Source organism: Panthera pardus, unplaced genomic scaffold (assembly GCF_024362965.1).
Source record: "Panthera pardus isolate Hobbes unplaced genomic scaffold, ASM2436296v1 HiC_scaffold_9, whole genome shotgun sequence".
Lineage (NCBI taxonomy): Eukaryota > Metazoa > Chordata > Mammalia > Carnivora > Felidae > Panthera > Panthera pardus.
This window is the reverse complement of record NW_026527024.1, coordinates 2,728,122-2,735,759: the sequence shown is the minus strand read 5'-3', so window position 1 is coordinate 2,735,759 and position 7,638 is coordinate 2,728,122. Positions and strand designations below refer to the sequence as shown.

Below are 7,638 nucleotides of genomic sequence, written 5' to 3'. Positions count from 1 at the left end.
GCGACTTGTGTGTGCCAAGGCCGCATGGTCTGGGTGTGAACTGTGCTGATCCGAGGCTCTTCCTACCCACCCCCTTCCGCTCTCCTTCCCCAGGTGTCCGACCTGGGCTGTGGTCCGAGGCTCTCCCCACCCACTCCTGCTCGCTCCCGCCCGATCCTGCACAGACATTGCCCCCCGTTCAACGTCTTCCATGTCTAGTTCTGTCTTGGCATCCACTTCCCCAAGGATCCGAACTGACACAGATATGCCAGCAAATGGGAGCCTCTGAAGTTACTGGTTCTTTGTTTAAAAAGGGAGAGAGAGATGCACTGGGCAATCCCTGGGGCGCGAGCAATTCAGCCTGAAACTGACCCCAGTTTTCATTAACCAGGGTCAATCAGAGCCACACCGACTGGCGGGTGAGATGTGGACAGAGGCTGATGTGGGAATTTCACCCTGCCGTCGGCAAACGTTTTCACGGGATCTTTTATGTGCCTCTTCGGTGCGGACGGTTTTGCTCGGTACTTGCACAAATATTCCGTGGTGACATCGGTAACTCTGCTCTTCACAGCTCGCAAGGGGCCCTCAACTTTCAAAAACGTTTCAAAGGAGTTCCAAAATATCTCGAGCAATAGGAACATCGTGAGAACAGATGCAGATCTTCCCGATGGGCTATTCCAACGCTGTTTTTTTGCAGGCTTGCTCTCCGTGAAAGCTGAACAGAGGAAGAATATGAGGCAGGGCATTTTGTGATCTCTGGTCGCCCGAAGAGTAGCCACTTTGTGCATCTGGACTTAAAAACACACAGAGATGCTAGGATTAAAAAAAAAAAAAAATTGAGGAAAAATAAACCAAAAGGAAAGTGGCCTCTTTTCCATCAGATCTTGGTAATTCTCTGAATCAGAAATCTGACCATTTCTATCAAGCCAACAACCTTTCCTTCACTGAACGAGCAGCCCACCTCCTAGCCTGGGGGTATCTGGTTACAGCGCCATGGGAGTGTGACCAGGAATAAAAAGGACTGAATTACGCCTGTCAAAGTAAATGACCCACGTGCGCTTGATGATGCTGGGTCCGGGCTTCTGTAATCACTGTTTTTTTCTTGCTCAGGTAACTTGAAAAATTACCAATGGACCTTGATAATCCCAGTCATTAGTAAGCTTAAGCAGGCTTTCTTCAATTACAAAGGGCAAAGTTCTTTTCCTATGGGAGAAGATTTATGCACTCCAATCCCATCAGAGACACTCGTCCGAATCCCCAGAGTGACAAGAATATCCGATGCCTCTGCTTGAGTTGAGCCTCTGAAAATGGCCCTCGCACCCCACAAACACCGTGTGGAGTCAGGAGGATGCCCACCCACATGGAGGATGGGTCTTACCTCATCGGAACCTCCCATTCCCACAGATATTCAGAACGGGCTTGGGAATAAATGCCATGGTCCTGTAGGTCCTCTGGGAGGCTGCTGGTCATGAGGGCCAGGGCTACCTGACCACAGCAAAGAGGTTGGCCAAGGGGCAAGGGGGTTCAGGCTGTAACAGCTAGATAACAGGCACTTTTATCAGCTACAAACTCTGCTTACACAGCCTTCCTTTCTTTCTTTGCTTCTCTCCTCCCTTCCTGCCTTTGTCTTTTCCTCCCCACCCTGGTCTGGAAAGAATAACAAGATTAGGTTAATTAAAAGAGAGAAGTTTATTAGTTAACACCTTGTCTTACAAGAGACAGAAATCCAACTCTATCTTAAGCAAAGACGGGAATGTTGTTGGCTCAGTGGGAGAGGGAGAGGAAGAAATGGTCTTGGAGTGATGGGGACTAAGGGTTCCATGTCCTCCCTTCCCTAATTCTCCTTGAGAGCTGTACTCAGTCCCTCAGGCTACTGTCCCCTGAGTGGGCGCAGCTCCAGGTGGAAGCCTTTTAGCACTGGGGTGGGGAGGGAGAGGGCTTGGTCAGCTCCAGTTAGAATCCCGGGGAAGGGCTCTGATTGGCTCCCCAGGACCAACGCCCCAAGGGAGGCTGGTTGTGATTGGCTGAGCTGGTGGGCAGGGACCAGTACACTGCCTCGGAAGGGCAGCCCCCGCCAACAGGGGAGCCAAGTTCCCCCAAAGAGGAAGATATAGCAAAGAATGAACACCACACATGTGGGTGGGTGACGCCTTTGATGCTCTGTGCTCTGGCCACCCGTGAAAGACACGAGGGTCAGTTCTGGTACCCACAAGGAACAAACAAACCAAGAGAATTTGGGAGAAAGACCACTGTTCCTGGTTTTAAGACCAAACAGGAATTTCTCTCTGGGGATCCTAACACGTGTCTTTTTTATGTTTCAGACTATCAACTCCCCACGTTGGCTAGCCACACTCAGTCCCGGCCTTAGTAGTATAGAACCCTCTCTGACGGGGGTTCAGCACAGCTCCAGTTGGAACAGTTCTCGATAGAAGCAGCTTTCTCTGCGGGGTCTCGGGCCCTCCTTCTTGGAACGCTACCGCAAATAACTCTATGGCCCCTCTCCCTCTGGGGTCCCGGTCCAAAGCCCACCACGCTTTCTAAAATCCCACACAATCCAACTTCTGCCTTAATAAAAATTCCTCTTTCCACTTGGGCCTTACGTAGTTTCCCGTTTCCAAGCCTCTGACTCATTCCCCTGTTGTCCAATAACGTAAAAGTTGCTCCGGAAAGACATAGAAAGTCAAAAACCCTAAACTCACATTTGCATCCCATACAGCATAACCTCTCTTCAGGGAAGCTTGGGTGCGGATGTCACGTTGGTAAGATGGAAAGGGGACGCGTGTTGGCATCCCCTCCCCCACATTCCCCGTCACTGGGACTCAGACAGGCTTTCAGCCCACAGGTCGCCTCAGCGGCCAGCTCCGTGGGAAGCGGCCACGCTCTGCTTCCTGGTGATTCCGGGGCACGGGCTGTCCCCGGAGGGGGTCCTCCACGGCCACACACACGTTCTGGTGCGTGTCAGGCAGGCACGATGCCTGTATCTTCATTGGCCCGAAAGACAGAGCCAAATGTACAGCTTGTTGTGTCTCTGGTTCCCAAAATACTTTCCAGGAGAAGGATCAGAGGAAGGGCCAGACCCGCAGGTCTCAAGCTTTACAGGTGCACATGGCCTACCCCAAACTGCCCGGGCAGAGCCCAGGGGAAGAAGCCCAGTGCCTGAGGGCCACAGGCAGGTGCTTATACACCTCCCCACCCCCCAGGCACTCTTACCCCGCGTTGACCAAGTGGTTATGCAACGTGCACCACCCGGGAGTGGCAAGGGCAGGTCTGAGTCCAGAGCCCATGCCCTGCCTACCGCACTTCTCTGTACATGGCAGAAAACCTCAGCAGCCATAAAAATAAATCAATAAAACAAGCCACAGGAAAGGGGGAACATCCTGCATGGAAAAAAAAAAAAAAAAAAAAAAAAAAAGCAAGATAAAGGAAGGCAAGAGACAAACAGAGTGGGAAGAAATACTTCCAACCCCCCGCCCCGACGAGGGGCTAATTTTGTCAGTACACAAAGAGCCCCTGTCCGCAGATAAAAGAAAGCCTACGGCCGGGAGAGAAAGGGCCGAACGCACAGACAGATGGTTCACCGGAAGGTAACTGACAGGAAATACCAATGCGCGAAAGGTGTTCTTCGTAGGTGACAACGAAGCGCTGAACGTACGAGGCGCTGCTTTCACCTAACAGATTAGCAAACATCAAGAGGCTGGAAAAGCTACTCACTCTGTCGGTGAGCCCAACGGGACGGGCTCTCGGTTGGCGGGAGTCCCCGCCATCCATCTAGGGACGGACTGCCGGCCTACCGCGGGGACGGTGCACGCGGGCTCGGCTCCAGCAACGGTGCATCTGAGCGTGTGTCCCTCGCGACACCGCAGTGTGTGACATGACGTGCGCACGGGCCTTGCAGCCCCGGAGGCAGCCTGCATTTCCGTCATTAGCGGGATGTCCCCTGCGGCCCCTCTGTCCTCAACGCCCCCGACTCCTCCTACATCCGGGGCGCCACCACTTCCTGTTCCTGAAGAAACCAGACCCGCCACCCGCCCCCAGCTCCCTGCGCCTCTCTCCGTGCACCCCGCTCCCCGTCCCACAAGGGACCGTCCCCCAGCCCATGTAGGCTGAGCGCTCAGCTGGCACACCTTGCCCCTCTTCCCTGCTTCAGCGATCCGCTCCCACCGTTTTCCTTCTCTCTTCCGCACCAGGGATTAAGCACTCCATCTTGCTGGAACATCCTGCTCCTTAAACACCCGCCTCTCCTGCGCTGCCAGCACGGAGCCTGCTTGGGATCCTCTCTCCCTCTCTCTGCCCCTCCCCCCTCTCAATAAACAAACATTTAAAAAAAATCCAACCTGTCCTGACCCACATTGCTCTCCCCACCACCCATCTCTGCTCCCTGTTCAGTGTGCAGCTCCTGGATGTAGCTGTGCAGCATGAGCCACGGCCACGACCCTGTCTCCCATGAGCCCTCCCCAGGAGGCCGCTGCTATGGGCTGCGGTGACCGAACCCCATGGTCACCTCCCAGGCCTGTCGCTTACAGTGCACCTTCCTTGACGCCCTTCTGTCTCCTGGCCGCCAGATCCTCTTTTTCTCGGTTCTTTTCATCATTCACGGAGGCTCAGGTCCCCAACTTCTAACTGGCAGAGGGTCATGGGGGGGCGACCCGGACCTCTTTACTGTCTCCACTCATGCCCGGATCTCTTCCAATGCCAGCCTGAAATGCCCGATGGGAGGATGTCTCCGGCCAGATGTCTCCCCGTGGCTCTGGTATTTTCCCTCCGGTGTCCCACAGGCACCTCGGACTTACTGCAGCCGAAAGGAGACTCCCTGTCCCCCCAGCCTCTCCCCTGCTAGGAAATAGGATCATTCCACTTGCTTGGGCCCAAACCGTCACAGCCATATGTCACCCGTTTCTTTCTCTCAGACTCTATGCCCCATCTCTCAGCAAATTCTAGGGATTCTGTCTTCAAAATACAGAATCGGAAGCTGCTACTTCTCACTACCCCGCCTCCCCCGTTGTGGTCTGAGCCACGGTGTCTCTTGCTTAGATGAGTGACAGCTGGTTCCTTCACTTTACCCTCTAAGCACTTCACAGAGCCACCAGGCCAGTCCTTCAGGATGGGAGCCAGACCACGCCATTCTGGTTGACCTCCAACAGCATCCCATGTCACTCAGATGAAGCCCTACCTGTCCCCCACCTCCCCCCGCCACCCCCAGCCACTGCCCTCCTGACCTGTCCTGGGATCCTCCCCCACAGCTGCCCGCCTGGTTCCCTCGCCCGTGTCCCTCAGATTTCCGCTCAGATGTCCACTGGGCCCTGGGGCCATGGTCAGGGCGGCCTGGCAGCAGCCAGGCCCCTGAGGGAGGGTCTGGCCAGTGGCGCTGGAGCCACAGAGGAAAGAAACGCTCCCTAAAGCAAAACAAGGCAAGAAGAACCCTGGCCTCCCTCGTGCTCCCACATTCCAGTCTCCCCCACTGCCTCCCAGTGGCCAAACCTGGCCAGACCGGGAGTGGGATCAGTTGGCGAAGGATCTGGGGACCACAGTTCCCGGCAACACAGAGCCGGGTGGGACAGAGAACGGATCCCAGGGCAGAGGCAAATGATCACACAAAAGCACACCCCCTGCAAGAGAACACCTCTCCCCACAAGCTGAAAAACCAGTCTCTTATGAGGGCGTGGTCAGAATGACAGAATTCTCTAGCTGTCTCCCTTCTCGAACGAATGAACGAATTGCATCAGTTTCTTAAGGCTGCAAAGATAAAGAAAAGATTTGGAAGCAATGATCCAACCAAGACTCTTGAAGCTCCAGCCGTCCTCGCATCGTAGCGGGAGGACCGTGGACAGCGTGCCGGGCTCGGTGCTGACCCAGTGAGCACGGCGTCTCCGTGTGTGCTCTGTATCAGTGTGGAGCCCCCCACGCAGCCCTGCACTTCACGTTGTCCCCAGAAACCCTGCATCGTCGTCCACGAGCTTCTGGGAACTCCCTTGCATCCCGTGTGAGTAAGCTGCAAGGACAGCAAAATGTTCTCCCAGGCTGCCCAAAGAACAATGGACTTTGTAATCGTGCCTTACCTTTTTCCACCTAGAGGGTAAAACGCTACAGTGAGTAGGGACAGAAAACAAAACGAAACAAGGTAAGGCCTTTTGCGCAATGGTGCGTTGGGAGTACGTGTCGCAACGATTCAAAATGACCTTTCGCAGGTCCACGGCATGGAGGTTTACTTGGGAAGTTTCTCTCTCCGCGTCCTCTCCCCAGACCTCATGCAGCTCTTCGGAGTTATCGTTAGGAACGTCTCATAAAATATCTTTTTGGCCCCCAGGGCACAGAAGGGTGGTCCAAAACCACTAGGTCCTTGACAGCCTCCCGGGACATCCAGAGCCCTTGAAACGAGCATAAAGTGCTAAGGCACAAAGACGGGGATAGGCCCTGGAAAGTGTGCGCACTTTAATTCCAGGTGTGCTCGGGCCCTCTGGGAGGGACACAGCTTTCTCTGAGAGTCAGGCTGGAAATCGTACACCCGCATTAAGGGTTGGATGTCAGGAGGCCAAGGTCGGCACACACCTGAAAACCCAGGACACGAGCTCTACTCTTGAACACTCCCAATCCCAAGGGACTGCCAATATATTTTTTTTCCTGGAGCCTTGTTCATAACAGGCATTCTAGAGGCCGGGTCTGGACCTCAGCCGCAAGTGCCACGGACCAGTGTTTCACACTGGGTGCTGCTCAGCACCCCCTCGTGCAAGTTAATGTTCCCGTTTGTACTGCCATGTATGAACTTTGGGGCCGGTGTAATTACCGAAGTCATGTTGTTTGCTCGGGGAAATTACTATACTGAATTTGCATTATTTAATCATGCCCCAGATAGGTGAGCGAGAGGTCACAAATCGGCCACGAGCCATATTCAGATAACGGTGGTAGTCTGTGTTTCCCTGGGTTAATCCGTATGCCTCTAGCGTGTTCGAAGCTCAGAACTGCAGCCCAGGGAGCCCAAACCCATTCCCTGGATGGGAGGAAATGCTGGATCACCAGGACAAAAGTCACACGGCCATGCCGTAAGGCAGTGATGAAAGCAGCCACTGGCAGAACCAAAGACTTGATTCCCAACTAATGCTGTTTACGTGACTACTACCCTTAGTCAAGGAAGGGAACATAATTGCTGGGATTACCTATTCTTTTATGTAGCCAACAGACGCCTCTTGGCGGCCCAGCGCTGCGGGCCACACGCACCCTGCTTGCTGAATCTGTCATTCTTTAGAACTGCTAAGTGTGCGTTTAGGCACAGAGCCGGTCAAGACACCAAGCTATTCTCTAGGGAAAAAAAAGGGAACGGCAAGCCTGTTCTTTGGGAGAATATTGCCACAGAGTTTACCTGTATCTTCATCCAAAGTACTTCTCGGGTTGCATGAGCAGGACGACCTACGGTTGACCGGCATTACGGATGGAGAGCCATCCGAAACAAAGATAAAGGGGGTGGCTTGGGTGGGGGTGGCACGCTTTTTTGTCTCTTTCCAGAGGGCACTGCAAATTAAAGTCAATGGACAGAAGTGAAATGGATATCAAAGCCCGCTCCGACAGCTGGTCTCAGTTTCCCTCCTCCGTAAGATGTCTCTGAGGGTTCTCCTAGGGGATTTTCATAGAAAAAAAAATGGTGGTGGGAAATGGGGTTAATAACAT

General features: G+C 53.8%; 1 long non-coding RNA gene across 2 annotated transcripts; it reads right to left on the bottom strand.

Annotated features, from left to right (window-relative positions):
- Window positions 1-265: 265 nt before the first annotated feature.
- On the bottom strand, window positions 266-4,719 carry LOC109252399 (uncharacterized). 2 transcript variants are annotated; one of them, XR_002073975.2, is made up of 3 exons: window positions 3,691-4,719; window positions 1,358-3,356; window positions 266-792 (listed from the first exon to the last, which is right to left on the bottom strand). It is a non-coding gene; the product is annotated as an uncharacterized LOC109252399 (long non-coding RNA). The 2 variants fall into 2 exon arrangements; XR_002073976.2 differs by having other exon boundaries at window positions 266-772.
- Between the last annotated feature and the right edge of the window lie 2,919 nt (window positions 4,720-7,638).